General features: G+C 48.6%; 1 pseudogene; it reads right to left on the bottom strand.

Annotated features, from left to right (window-relative positions):
- Window positions 1-2,974: 2,974 nt before the first annotated feature.
- Window positions 2,975-3,103, bottom strand: LOC119978820 (annotated as a pseudogene).
- Between the last annotated feature and the right edge of the window lie 10,964 nt (window positions 3,104-14,067).

The following is a 14,067-nucleotide window of genomic DNA, read 5'->3' on the forward strand; positions in this document are numbered from 1 at the left end:
GAGATGTTTGCTGATGATTGCAGTGTTCACTTCCATTTGCAATTCATCAGATACTGAAGCAATCCGTGTTTGTATGTAGAACATAGAACATAGAACAGTACAGCACAGAACAGGCCCTTCGGCCCTCAATGTTGTGCCGAGCCATGATCACCCTACTCAAACCTACGTATCCACCCTATACCCGTAACCCAACAACCCCCCCTTAACCTTACTTTTTATTAGGACACTACGGGCAATTTAGCATAGCCAATCCACCTAACCCTGTAACTGTAACCCTGTAACTGTAGGAAGAGCTAAACAACCTCCCAGCTTGCGTTGATAAATGGCAAGTAACATTCATATCACACAAGTGCCAGACAATGACCTCTAACAAAAGCAAACCTATTCACCACCCATTGACATTTAATAATATTATCTTGTAATATCCTTGTCCCAGACAACAACATCTTAGGGAATCATCATTGACCAGAAGCCTAACTGGAGCAGCCACCTCGATACTGTGGGTACAAGAGCAAGTCAGAGACTGGGGATTCTGCAGCAAGGACTAGCTTCCTGACTCCCTAAATTCTTCCCACCACCTACAACGCACAAGTCAGGAGTGGAATGCAATAGTTGCATGTATGAGTGTAGCTCCAGCAAAACTCAAGAAGCTTGACACCATCCAGGACAAAGCAGCTAACTTGATTGGAACCCTATCCACCACATTTACTCCCTATATCGGCAGCAATGTGTACCATCTACAAGTTGCACTTGGAAGCAACTTGCAAAGCTATCTTTTTTTTTAAATTTAGAGTACCCAATTAATTTTTTTTTCCAATTAAGGGGCAATTTAGCCTGGCCAATCCACCTACCCTGCACATCTTTGGGTTGTGGGGGTGACCCAGAGCCGGGATCGAACCTGGGACCGCGGCGCCGTGAGGCAGCAGGGCTAACCCACTGCGCCACCGTGCTGCCCAGGCAAAGCTATCTTTGACGGCATCTCCCAAATCCAGGACTTGTAGGTGGACCATCACTTTCACATTCCCCCTCCAAGTCGCACACCATCCTGATATGGAAACGTGCACCTGTTTCTTCATCACTGCAGGGTAAAAATACTGGACAACACTGTGCATATACCTTTGCCATATGGACTGCAGCAGTTGAAGAAGACAATCACAAGGGCAATTAGGGATGGGTAATAAATGCTGGCCTTGCCAGCGATGCCCATATGGCACGTGTGTGTGCACGTGTGCACAGGTGTGTGCCTGTGTGTTTAAATGTTGCATATCTCTTGCCCTAGGCCATGTAAAACACAGTGTAGTCAGTTAGATTTACAGAGTAACACTGACAGATGTTAAATGTCTTGAGTAAACTTACTGAAAATCTAACTTGACAGTCATACAATAAAGAAATTCAATTTTTGTTAATGCCCAATCCTGCAGACTTTGCTTTGTGTAACAGCTGAGTAAAATCTATAATTCATGCTATAACAGTGTGAAAATGCCCACTGGTTACCTATAATTATTCATTCCAGTAAACATTCTCTATATATCATATTGAACTGTTATATTGAACCATTTGATTGCAATCTTTGGTCCTTAATCTTCAAGTTAAAAACCTTGTGTTCATCTTTAGCAGTACTAATAAAAATGAATTTACCAAGATGTATTTTCAGATGTTTCGTTGCTAAAATCCAAAGTTACTCTGCCCATATATGTGTTCAATGGGAGCTAAAATAGCTGTGGTTTCAAATTGCTATCAGTCCAGCATCAAATGTCATTTTTAATATATGTTAATTATCAAGAGATTATTTTCTGTTTGTGTTTATTAATTCTGGAACTCATGGAAAAATTAAAAATGATGTTATGCAATGATTTAAATGATAATTGCATAACGGGAAAACTTGTCTCTTTTGAGAGTTGTAACCAACTGGTATTTACACCAAGGTTAAGATTATCCAGTTTACATTACCATATTGTTCGATGCTTTTCCGTATGGAAATAGAATTTCAACTATATTAAAATATGACATTAGGTTAGGAAATATGTTTTCTGGTCTCAGATTGTGTATACACTGGTGTTGACAGGATTAGGTTTGGGAGGTTTGAGATCAGTTTGGGGATTCAACATTAATAATTGGACTATATCTGTCCCCATGACCTATTTGGGCTACTCACCACAGGAAGCAGTCGAACAATGGCTTCAACAGGATAATTCAGATTACCAAATAGACATTGCAATATGTTCCAGGCCCAAACAAATCATGAGCAATGGTGTTTAAGGGGAGCTAATATATATGCAACTGGAATCTATTCAGTGCTTGTTACACAAGATCATGAAATGATCACGCGTGAAAAAACATTCAACTCAGCTTACTTCATCCATCCAGAAGTAATCAGTAAGTTCCCTCTCCACTTAGAATCCAATTGGTTCTTAAACACTTCCAGGGTTTACGCCTGCACAGTAGCATGGTGGTTAGCATAAATGCTTCACAGCTCCAGGGTCCCAGGTTCGATTCCCGGCTGGGTCACTGTCTGTGCGGAGTCTGCACGTCCTCCCCGTGTGTGCGTGGGTTTCCTCCGGGTGCTCCGGTTTCCTCCCACAGTCCAAAGATGTGCGGGTTAGGTGGATTGGCCATGCTAAATTGCCCTTAGTGTCCTAAAAAATAAGGTTAATGGGGGGTTGTTGGGTTACTGGAATAAGATGGATACGTTGGCTTGTAGGGTGATCATTGCTCGGCACAACATCGAGGGCCGAAGGGCCTGTTCTGTGCTGTACTGTTCTATGTTCTAATACCTGAAAGTTTATGTCACAAATTGATTATTTTTTATGTAAATAAATATTTCCTTATATCAGTGGTAAAATTACCTTTTAATAGTCTGAAAATATGTCCCTCCTGCTCAATTTCCTGATTTGCCTTCTCCATTCCCTGCACAATCCTATATATCTATCTCACATACCTCTTAGTCAGTTAGGTGGTTTGAAGTGTAATCATTGACCCAAATTTTATCATCAGATATCCCACATTTGGGGGACATCACAGGCATCAGCACACCCAAAGTACAATGGGCTAGCCTGGTTGAACCACCTTCTTGGTCACGGTTTCACCCAATGTGGGGAAACAGGCCAACTAGTTTGTGTACCGGTGGCCTAATAATAATAATCACTTATTGTCACAAGTAGGTTTCAATGAAGTTACTGTGAAAAGCCCCGAGTCGCCACATTCTGCCGCCTGTTTGGGGAGGCTGGTACGGGCGCTGGAATGTGGCGACTAGGGGCTTTTCACAGTAACTTCATTGAAGCCTATTTGTGACAATAAGCGATTATTATTATTATTATGCATAAATGACCAGATAGGTTAGGTAGTAGCTAACAGAGGCAACGAGAGTCTTGTCCATCAGCAGGAAGGGCAGGAAGTGCCTTTGATCCCTCCCCCCTACCTGTGAGAACATGTAAGAAATCCTGGCGGGTTCTGGCTCCCCACATGGCAACTTCTGGCCCCCTAAGTGGGCATTAATTGCCCTCTTAATAACCTCAATTGGAAGTGGGGCAAATCTTTCCACACCGAGCTTAATCAAGGCAGTGGTTCGCGACCAGCCGCCTGGTTGAGTTACTGACCCTCCTCCACCCACCACCAGACTGGCCCACAGGGAGAGCATTTAATTCTGCCTGCTTTTTTAAAGTGGTGTTGTGCTGTTTGAGGATTAAGTGTTGGCCAGGGCATCTCTTCAATTAGCTGAATGGATATTTTGTATTCTCTGAAAGGGAAGCTGTGGTCCTGACGGAACAGCTTATTTTAACACTTCTGACAATACTCTCTCAATTAGTTGGACAACTTCTGGCTCAGTCATGGGGGTTGGACACACAACATGCTTAAGACTAAAGCAGGGGAGCTACACTGCAGCTCATGTTTACAACAGTAACTGGACTTCAATAGTAATTTATTAATAGGAATACATTTAAATGAGAGCCGAGGACAAAAAAGACGCTATATCAATGCAAATTATTTTTCTTTCATGGATGTGGTAAATTCAATGTTCTATTTTAGGGTAAGGAAAGCTTCCCTTTTGACCTGAAGAGAAACAGAAAAAATATACCTAGATCTATATTAAGATGTGGAAGAGTTGGCCTGCAAATTGGAATTAATAAAGGTAGTAAGGGATGGCACGGAGGCGCAGTGGTTTGCACTGCTGCTCACGGCGCCAAGGACACGGGTTTGATCCAGGTCCTGGGTCACTACGTGTGGAGTTTGCACATTCTTCCAGTATCTGCGTGGGTCTCACCTCCACAACCTAAAGATGTGGGGGGTAGGTGGATTGATGATGCTAAGTTGCCCCTTAATTGGAAAATTTAAAAAAAATAAAGATAGCAAGATAGACATTCCTCAACTTGACAGACTTCTGTTCCAAAATCAATTATTTTATTGTGAAAACTGGGGAGCGGGGAAGTGAATCGGTTAGCTCCGTTGGCTGGATGGCTAGGATATGAATTAGATTAACACCAACAGAATGGAATTTGATCCCAATTTCAGCTGAGGCAGACTTGGGTCCTACCTCTGCATCCTACCTATAACAAAAGAAAATGTACAGAATTATGCTCTGGCTTGGCGGATAATTGCCAAAGATTTGCCTTGCAGCCTGTCCAACCCTCTCCCAAGAGGTGGGTCCCACATTTAAAAAGTTTAATGACGGACATGCCTCAAACCTTTTCTCTATTCAGCTTTAAAATTGGCTGGAGGGGTATCCAGAGCCTTGGGAAATGGGCGGCTAAAATGATGCAAGGAGAATTTTTTTTCCAGCACTGCTTGGGGACCAAGAGGAGTGGAAATGCTACCCCTCCAAAATCCTCCATGCCCAATTATATCCTCACATCTTATATCCAAGGTATCCATCCGACTCCCTTCCTTCCCTGATCTCTCCGGCCCTTTGCAATCTCCCCCTTCCTGCCCTTTGGTTCCCTGCAATTTCCTCAACTCCTCCCTGGAACTCCCTCTGCCTCCTCTGCATTGGCAGCCACCTGAAGTCCAGATCTACCCAGACAACAAACAGTACATGGTGACAAAAAAAAGTATTAAGATCCTGCTGTTAGTTTTGACTGTACCACTTTCCCAATTTTCCCTAACCACCTCCTCACCTTACCTCCTCACAAGTATCATGGCCATTTTCTCCTGTTTTGACACTCTCTAATTTTAAGCTTGTATGACTTCTTATCCCATGCTCGAAGTCTTGAGTCAGATATATAAAATAGAGCTCCATCATTGGTGCCTGATAAAATCTTGACTCATTATCCTTCAATCGTTTTTGCCTTGTGAAAACAAGTTTAGCTATTCACAAGTATGCTCATAATTTAGTGCTCCAAATCCTGAAATTATCCTTGTCACTTTTCTCTGAACCTTCAACAAAGCATCACTGACGCTTTGAAGATCAGAAGCCCAACATTATATCCATTATACTAAATGTGGCCCCATCAGTGATCCATACAAAGTCAGAATAATTTGAAAGCGCCACAGCCATTCCCTGAGATGTAATTTTGTATTTGATTATATTTAACAGCTTCAAATTGTCTGGAAACGTTCAGTGAATGATCAGTAATCGCACCCAAATCCTTTTCCGTCTTTGATAATGCAACCCCCTCACCATGTATATGCCTCTCATTATAATTCTTATGGGACTTCTGTCAAAGTGAGAGAGGTCATTGCTGCAAAATGGAATATTTCCATTTCAGGCATCCAGTGACAGCATAAGCACTTTGTGATCAAGAATAATATGGCAGGATAGGGTAGCACAGTGATTAGCACAGTTGCTTCACAGCTCCAGGGTCCCAGGTTCGATTCCCGGCTTGGGTCACTGTCTATGTGGAGTCTGCACATCCTCCCGTGTGTGCGTGGGTTTCCTCCGGGCGCTCCGGTTTCCTCCCACAGTCCACTGATGTGCAGGTTAGGTGGATTGGCCATGATCAATTGCCCTTAGTGTCCAAAAAAGGTTAGGTAGGGTTACGGGGATATAGGGTGGTGGTGTAGGGATAGGGTGGAGGTATGGGCTTAGATAGGATGCTCTTTCCAAGGGCCGGTGCAGTCGATGGGCCGAATGGCCTCCTTCTACGCTGGAAATTCTAGGATTCTAAATTCTATGAATTCTATGATACAGAGTAAAACTCCCTCCTGTTACCCCAACATTGTGCATTAAACCCTGTTGCCCCTGTATGATATCTCTCCATTTATCACGCCAACATTCTTCTGATATTAGAGAGCCGCTCATAGTGGAATTCGGGTCTGGATTCTCCGTCACTCCGCACAGGTAGCAGAATCCCCGAATCCTATTTATGTCCTATTAACGGCCTGGGCACTGGATTCTCCAAGCCTGTGTAAACCTCGAGTCCTCTGGGCCAAGATTCACTTGGGCGAGAATTGGTGCAGCCATTTCCCAGCGTGGCCCTGGTGCGGTGGACCTTGCGGTGGGCCAAGAGGGTAACTCTTTCAGGGAGTTATCCCCAAAGTCTTTCAGAGGGCCACCCTCTCTCCCGCAAACCCTGCCCATCCCCCACCGCCAGTAAGGAACCAAATCTGCACCTCAACAAACATTGGTCAGACCACATTTGGAGTATTGTGTTCTATTCTGGGCACCTTATTTAAGGAATGATGTTAAAGTCCCAGAGAGAGTGCAGATGAGATTTACTAGAATGATACCAGGGAGGAGTAATTTTAGAAACAAGGAAAGATTGGGGAAATTGGACTTGTTCTCCATGGAGCAGAGAAGATTTAGAGGTGACCTTATTGAGGTCTTCCAAATTCTGAATAATTTTGACAGGGTAAAGAAGGATATTCTGTTTCCACAAGTTGGGATGTCAGTATCTAAGGGGTCACAATTTCAAGATGGTCAGCAAGAGAGCTGGGAGTGAGAGGAGGAGAAACTTCTTTGCTCAGAGTTGTTGGGGGTTGGAATGCACTGCCTGGGAGAGTGGTGGAGATGGATTCAATAGGAGGTTTCAAAAGACAGCTGGATATATATTTGGACATGATAAACTTAGAGGGCTACAGAGATAGAGCTGGGGAATGAGACTAGCTAGGCTGCTCTTTTGGGAGCTGATGCAGACACGATGGGCCGAATGGCTTCCTTCTGTGCTGTAAATAACAAACAAACCCCAACAAATATCCCCCATAAGAGAGACCCCCTGCAGAAATTCCCCATTACAGAGACCCCAACAAGTAACCCCCCATAAGAGAAACCCCCATTACAGAGACCCCATTACAGAGACCCTCATTACAGAGACCCTCATTACAGAGACCCTATTACAGAGACCCTCATTACAGAGACCCTCATTACAGAGACCCTATTACAGAGACCCTCATTACAGAGACCCTCATTACAGAGACCCTCATTACAGAGACCCTATTACAGAGACCCTCATTACAGAGACCCTCATTACAGAGACCCTCATTACAGAGAAACCCACCAGAAACCTCCAATAGGTGAGACGCCCGACAGAGACCTCCATGATAAACATCCCACTAGAAATCCTCCAATAAAAGAGACCCCACCAGAGACCCCACCCCCCAATTATAGAAACCCCCACCTGCAAGCCACCCATAAGAGAGAAGCCCTGCAAGGAAACCCTCCATTACAAAGCCCCATGACTGGACGCACCCCATTACAGAGACCGCTGCCTGGAAGATTCCCATTACAGAGACCCCTGCCTGGAAACCCCCCCATTACAGAGACCCCTGCCTGGAAACACCCCATTACAGAGACCCCTGCCTGGAAACCCCCCATTACAGAGACCCCTGCCTGGAAACACTCCATTACAGAGACCCCTGCCTGGAAACCCCCCCATTACAGAGACCCCTGCCTGGAAACCCCCCATGACAGAGACCCCTGCCTGGAAACCCCCCATTACAGAGACCCCTGCTTGGAAGCCCCCATTACAGAGACCCCTGCCTGGAAACCCCCCATTACAGAGACCCCTGCTTGGAAACCCCCCATTACAGAGACCCATGCCTGGAAACCCCCCCATTACAGAGACCCCTGCCTGGAAACCCCCCATTACAGAGACCCCTGCCTGGAAACCCCCCATTACAGAGACCCCTGCCTGGAAACCCCCCATTACAGAGACCCCTGCCTGGAAACCCCCCATTACAGAGACCCCTGCCTGGAAACCCCCCATTACAGAGACCCCTGCCTGGAAACCCCCCATTACAGAGACCCCTGCCTGGAAACACCCCATTACAGAGACCCCTGCCTGGAAACCCCCCCATTACAGAGACCCCTGCCTGGAAACCCCCCATTACAGAGACCCCTGCCTGGAAACTCCCTATTACAGAGACCCTTGCCTGGAAACCCCCCATTACAGAGACCCCTGCCTGGAAACCCCCCATTACAGAGACCCCTGCCTGGAAACCCCCCATTACAGAGACCCCTGCCTGGAAACCCCCCATTACAGAGACCCCTGCCTGGAAACCCCCCATTACAGAGACCCCTGCTTGGAAGCCCCCATTACAGAGACCCCTGCCTGGAAACCCCCCATTACAGAGACCCCTGCCTGGAAACTCCCCATTACAGAGACCCCTGCCTGGAAACCCCCCATTACAGAGACCCCTGCTTGGAAACCCCCCATTACAGAGACCCCTGCCTGGAAACCCCCCATTACAGAGACCCCTGCCTGGAAACCCCCCATTACAGAGACCCCTGCCTGGAAACACCCCATTACAGAGACCCCTGCCTGGAAACCCCCCCCATTACAGAGACCCCTGCCTGGAAACCCCCCATTACAGAGACCCCTGCCTGGAAACCCCCCATTACAGAGACCCCTGCCTGGAAGTCCCCATTACAGAGACCCCTGCCTGGAAACCCCCCATTACAGAGACCCCTGCTTGGAAGCCCCTCATTACAGAGACCACTGCCTGGAAACCCCCCATTACAGAGACCCCTGCCTGGAAACCCCCCATTACAGCGACCCCTGCCTGGAAACCCCCCATTACAGAGACCCCTGCCAAGAAGCCCCCCATTACAGAGACCCCTGCCTGGAAACCCCCCATTACTGAGACCCCCTGCTTGGAAGCCCCCCATTACAGAGACCCCTGCCTGGAAACCCCCCATTACAGAGACCCCTGCCTGGAAACACCCCATTACAGAGACCCCTGCCTGGAAACCCCCCATTACAGAGACCCCTGCCTGGAAACCCCCCATTACAGAGACCTCTGCCTGGAAACCCCCCATTACAGAGACCCCTGCCTGGAATCCCCCCATTACAGAGACCCCTGCCTGGAAACCCCCCATTACAGAGACCCCTGCCTGGAAACCCCCCATTACAGAGACCTCTGCCTGGAAACCCCCCATTACAGAGACCCCTGCCTGGAAACCCCCCATTACAGAGACCCCTGCCAAGAAGCCCCCCCATTACAGAGACCCCTGCCTGGAAACCCCCCATTACAGAGACCCCTGCCTGGAAACCCCCCATTACAGAGACCCCTGCCAAGAAGCCCCCCCCATTACAGAGACCCCTGCCTGGAAACCCCCCATTACAGAGACCCCTGCCTGGAAACCCCCCATTACAGAGACCCCTGCCTGGAAACCCCCCATTCCAGAGACCCCTGCCTGGAAACTCCCCATTAAAGAGACCCCTGCCTGGAAACCCCCCATTACAGTGACAACTGCCTGGAAACCCCCCATTACAGAGACCCCCTGCCTGGAAACTCCCTATTACAGAGACCCCTGCCAAGAAGCCCCCCCCCCCCCCCATTACAGAGACCCCTGCCTGGAAACCCCCCATTACAGAGACCCCCTGCCTGGAAACCCCCCATTGCAGAGACCCCTGCCTGGAAACCCCCCATTACAGAGACCCCTGCCAAGAAGCCCCCCCCCCCATTACAGAGACCCCTGCCTGGAAACCCCCCATTACAGAGACCCCCTGCCTGGAAACCCCCCATTACAGAGACCCCTGCCTGGAAACCCCCCATTACAGAGACCCCTGCCAAGAAGCCCCCCCATTACAGAGACCCCTGCCTGGAAACCCCCCATTACAGAGACCCCCTGCTTGAAGCCCCCCATTACAGAGACCCCTGCCTGGAAACCCCCCATTACAGAGACCCCTGCCTGGAAACTCCCCATTACAGAGACCCCTGCCTGGAAACTCCCCATTACAGCGACCCCTGCCTGGAAACCCCCCATTACAGAGATCCCTGCCAAGAAGCCCCCCCATTACAGAGACCCCTGCCTGGAAACCCCCCATTACAGAGACCTCCTGCTTGGAAGCCCCCCATTACAGAGACCCCTGCCTGGAAACCCCCCATTACAGAGACCCCTGCCTGGAAACTCCCCATTACAGAGACCCCTGCCTGGAAACCCCCCATTACAGAGACCCCTGCCTGGAAACCCCCCATTACAGAGACCCCTGCTTGGAAGCCCCCCATTACAGAGACCCCTGCTTGGAAGCCCCTCATTACAGAGACCCCTGCCTGGAAGCTTTCCATTACCGAGACCCCTGCTTGGAAGCTAGAGAGCATTCCAGACAGAGACAGTGAAAAAGGTCACTTCTTTAAAACTCACCTGTGCCGAAAACCTTCTGCCTTAGGCAGAATCAAAGAAAGTGAAAATCACATCAGCTGGGTTTAACAGCCCTCAGATCTGCAAGGCTTTCATTCATATCAATATGAAAGTGATTTTATTAGGATGTGATTGACAGCATGCACACACCTAACTGTCATGATTGTTTAACCTAATTTCCCTTCACGCTTGAGTGTATTTGAAGTAGCCTGCTGTGAAACTAACTGCAATGTTTATAAACACCTAGCTATGATAGACAGCGGGGGCAGGAGCCTGACAGGCACTGGGTCCAGTGGAAGTTTTAAACGCAGCTATGTCAACGTGCAGAGGATAATCAGGAGTTACAGAGGAGGCACAGGGAGCTGACCAGTGGTACAGAGTGATGCAGCAGCACCTGGTCGACATGCCAGGTGGGAGGGCAATGCAGGTGGGCACTCTGCCCCCTCTTCTTGGATGAGTGCCTGCACACACTCACGGAGGCCGAGTGGGACATCCCCGATGCCACGGGATAGCAAGAGGAGGCCACCCTACCGAACATAGAAGGCCTGGCTGAGGTGACAGTGGGCACAGTGCCAAAAAAAATCAATGTTCTTCTGCAGCCAGGAAGGGTGAGTACCGAATTGCCATGGTCCAGTGTGGAGAAGTCTGGAAGGGTGGCTGTCCTTAGTGGTGCTCAGGAGTGTCGCAAGCAGGGTAATAGAAGACATATGCATCTGTGTATGTCAAGACAGGGCGATGAAATTTAAAACACTGGGTCCAGGTGTACAAAGATGACAGGACGTTCAACATGGTTCATGGTGGTGATGAGGGGTGGAGGCAAAGAGCATGATATGTTGTAACAGGTGGAGGATGGAGTCATCCGACATGGCCCAAGCCCCAATCCCCTGACTGCCCCCTCCCCTGCCAACCCAACCTGACCTGACCTCAGTACCAACCTACCTAGCTGCCATGCTAACCTTACACACCCTGTCCCCTCATCCACCCCATCCGTCTCCCAGCCTTAGTATCAGGTATAGAACAGTGATTAACAGCAGGAACTGTATTGGGAAGATCTAAAAACACCCTCGGGGGGGGCGGCACAGTGGCGCAGTGGTTAGCACTGTGGACCCGGGTTCGATCCTGGCCCCGGGTCACTGTCCGTTTGGAGTTTGCACATTTTCCCTGAGTCTGCGTGGCTTTTACCAGCACAACCCAAGGATGTGCAAGCTAGGTGGACTGGTCACGCTAAATTGCCCCCTAATTAGAAAAAAATTAACATTATTTGAAAAATACCTTCTGCACCTCTCAAAATGCTCCCCCCTCAATGTCCCTCCCAGCAATTTTCCCCCCCCCCCCCCAACAACTCTCAACAATGTTCACTCCCCTCCACCCAACAATGCCCACTTTCTCACCCCACACCACCAACAATAGTCACTCCCCAACATGCCCTCTCAACAAACTCCACTGGTTCACAACCCCCACAATGCTCACACCCAACATATCCTCCAGACAATGCATACACCCCAGTCTCCCGACAATGCTTGCCCCACATCAATCCCCTTCCTGACAATGCGCACTCCCTGTGCCTCCAACAATACTCACCCCAACCCTTACGTATCCAGACTTCTCACCACCCCTCCATCCTCATCGCCAACTCATAACGCCAATTAACTGCCTTGGGGTGGCAAGGTGACGCAGTTGTTAGCACTGCTGCCTATGGCGTTAAGGACCTGTGTTTGATCCTGGCCCTGGGTCACTGTCCGTGTGGAGTTTGCACATTCTCCCCGTATCGGCGTGAGTTTCACTCCCACAACCCAAAGATGTGCAGGGTAGGTGAATTGGTCACGCTAAATTGGCCCTTAATTGGAAAACAAAAGAATTGGGTACTCTAAATTTATAAAAAAAAAGCACAAAAAAATAATTTAACTGCCTTAAATATGAGCTTAAACCACTGCAAACAGGCTGACCTAGTAACTTAAGCTGTGACATCGGGAGGGGGCATTGCCTCAATGTTCCTTTTCCTTGCCTGACCTTATTCTGGATCCCTGCGATGAAAGCTCTCTCCTGTATGCAGGACAGGAAGTCGTGACTGGGAAGGTGAGAAAACAGGTGGTCATACTTTGAATTGCAGTCAGCTGTGAGGGCCCTGGCTCTGACACTGACCAGTAGCTCTGGACCAACAGCCGGGAATTTCTGTTCACCTTCGCACGGGCTGGTTTGGTGACGGGAGTGGAAAATATTGTCAGAACCGCAATGTGTTTTACCTTGGCATCGTGAACATCACTGTAATAAATTTACATATCATTATTATACCCCCAACGCTGGAATCATCCGACCCCCGACCCACCCCCCCCCACCCATCACGCCATCAGAAAATCCATCCAAGGTGACGTGATGGCAGAATGGTTTGAGTCCTGATTGCCCTCCAAAGACATACAGCTGGTGAGCAGGCATCTCAGATGAGTGCGTCGCTCAGGGGGAGAGGGTCATGCCCGGGCACTGATCAGGCACCACCCTGGCAATTCCTGTTCACTGCCACCTGCATTACCCAGGCTTACCATGTCACTGCCTAGGCACTGCCCCCGGGCTGACTGAGCAGTGCCAGGGAGTTCCGGAGCTGCATGCGGCGGCTTTTAAAGATGGCGCGTTGATCCTTGCACTTCGTATTTGTTGGCAGGGTGAATCAGAGATCACCTGCCAGCAATACCATAGAATCAAACTACAGAATTACTACAGTGCTGAAGGAGGCCATTCGGCCCATCAAATCTGCACTGGGCTAATGGTAAGATTCTTGTTAGTGTGGACGAGCAGAGATCTCGGTGTCCATGTCCATAGATCCCTGAAAGTTGCCACCCAGGTTGAGAGGGTTGTTAAGAAGGCGTACGGTGTGTTAGCTTTTATTGGTAGAGGAATTGAGTTTCGGAGCCATGAGGTTATGTTGCAGTTGTACAAAACGCTGGTGCGGCCACATTTGGAGTATTGCGTGCAGTTCTGGTTGCCGCATTATAGGAAGGATGTGGAAGAATTGGAAAGGGTGCAGAGGAGATTTACCAGGATGTTGCCTGGTATGGAGGGAAGATCTTACGAGGAAAGGCTGAAGGACTTGAGGCTGTTTTCGTTAGAGAGAAGAAGATTAAGAGGTGACTTAATTGACGCATACAAGATGATCAGAGGATTAGATAGGGTGGACATTGAGAGCCTTTTTCCTCGGATGGTGATGTCCAACACAAGAGGACACAGCTTTAAATTGAGGGGAGATAGATATAGGACAGATGTCAGAGGTAGGTTCTTTACTCAGAGATTAGTAAGGGCGTGGAATGCCCTGCCTGCAACAGTAGTGGACTCGCCAACACTAAACGCATTCAAATGGTAATTGGATAGGCATATGGACGATAAGGGAATAGTGTAGAGGGACTTTAGAGGGGTTTCACAGGACGGCGCAACATCGAGGGCCGAAGGGCCTGTACTGCGCTGTAATGTTCTATGTTCTATGTTCTGAGGGGCAATTGATCATGGCCAATCCACCTAACCTGCACATCTTTGCACTGTGGATGGAAACCGGAACACCCGGA

The sequence above is a fragment of the Scyliorhinus canicula genome, chromosome 1 (assembly GCF_902713615.1).
Source record: "Scyliorhinus canicula chromosome 1, sScyCan1.1, whole genome shotgun sequence".
Lineage (NCBI taxonomy): Eukaryota > Metazoa > Chordata > Chondrichthyes > Carcharhiniformes > Scyliorhinidae > Scyliorhinus > Scyliorhinus canicula.